The sequence below is a fragment of the Antrostomus carolinensis genome, unplaced genomic scaffold (assembly GCF_000700745.2).
Source record: "Antrostomus carolinensis isolate BGI_N321 unplaced genomic scaffold, ASM70074v2 scaffold23705, whole genome shotgun sequence".
Classification (NCBI taxonomy): domain Eukaryota; kingdom Metazoa; phylum Chordata; class Aves; order Caprimulgiformes; family Caprimulgidae; genus Antrostomus; species Antrostomus carolinensis.
The window spans coordinates 1-723 of NW_010317376.1; the positions used below are offsets into that span (position 1 = coordinate 1).

The 723-nt window shown below is 54.5% G+C and overlaps 1 non-coding gene across 1 annotated transcript; it reads right to left on the bottom strand.

Moving 5' to 3' along the window:
• Nucleotides 1-197: 197 nt before the first annotated feature.
• Nucleotides 198-279, bottom strand: TRNAS-AGA (transfer RNA serine (anticodon AGA)). The gene has a single exon. It is a non-coding gene; the product is annotated as a tRNA-Ser (tRNA).
• Between the last annotated feature and the right edge of the window lie 444 nt (nucleotides 280-723).

Below are 723 nucleotides of genomic sequence, written 5' to 3' on the forward strand. Positions count from 1 at the left end.
TAGGGAAGACAGCTGGTGGGGTTCTGCTGATTGGGATGTGTGGTGACATCAGGCTCTTAAGATCTGCTCAAGAACCAACAGTGGGTGGTGTAGGCAAGAGGGTTTTACTGTCTCCCTGGGCACCAGGTACATTGTGGAGCAGAGTCCAACCGCTACAGCATGGTCAGTTGCAGCCAGGACAAAAGGGGACTGCAGCCTATAGTTGGCAGGATTTGAACCTGCGTGGGGAAACCCCAATGGATTTCTAGTCCATCGCCTTCACCACTCGGCCACAACTACCTGCTCCAGCCCTTTCTGCCCTGCTGATCACATGCCCTGTGCAATGACACTCGGTTCCCTGGGAGGTTCAGGGCAAAGGCTTCACTCTAAGCCCTACATACTGCCCACAGCTGTATTGGTGGTACAGTGGTGAGCACAGATGCCTTCCAAGTAGTCTCTGGCCAATGCTCACAAGCATTTCTTCAGCCTGCTCCCAGCTGGGTGCCTTATATCTTCTGCAGGCAGCCTCTCCTGCTCAAAAAATGGCCATCTTTCCTGTGGGGTTTCAAGCCAGATCCTCGCCACCCTGCAGCTTTGAGACCAGAGCTTTCTCCCTTCTGGGAGAGCTCCACGTTTGTCTCTTCACTGCTGTGCTGGGACAGGAGCCAGGAAAGAGGTTTCTTTGGCCTGGCCCAGAGCTGGTCTTGCTGCTGCTGTGTCTGGTTGCACCTGGCAGGAAAAGCA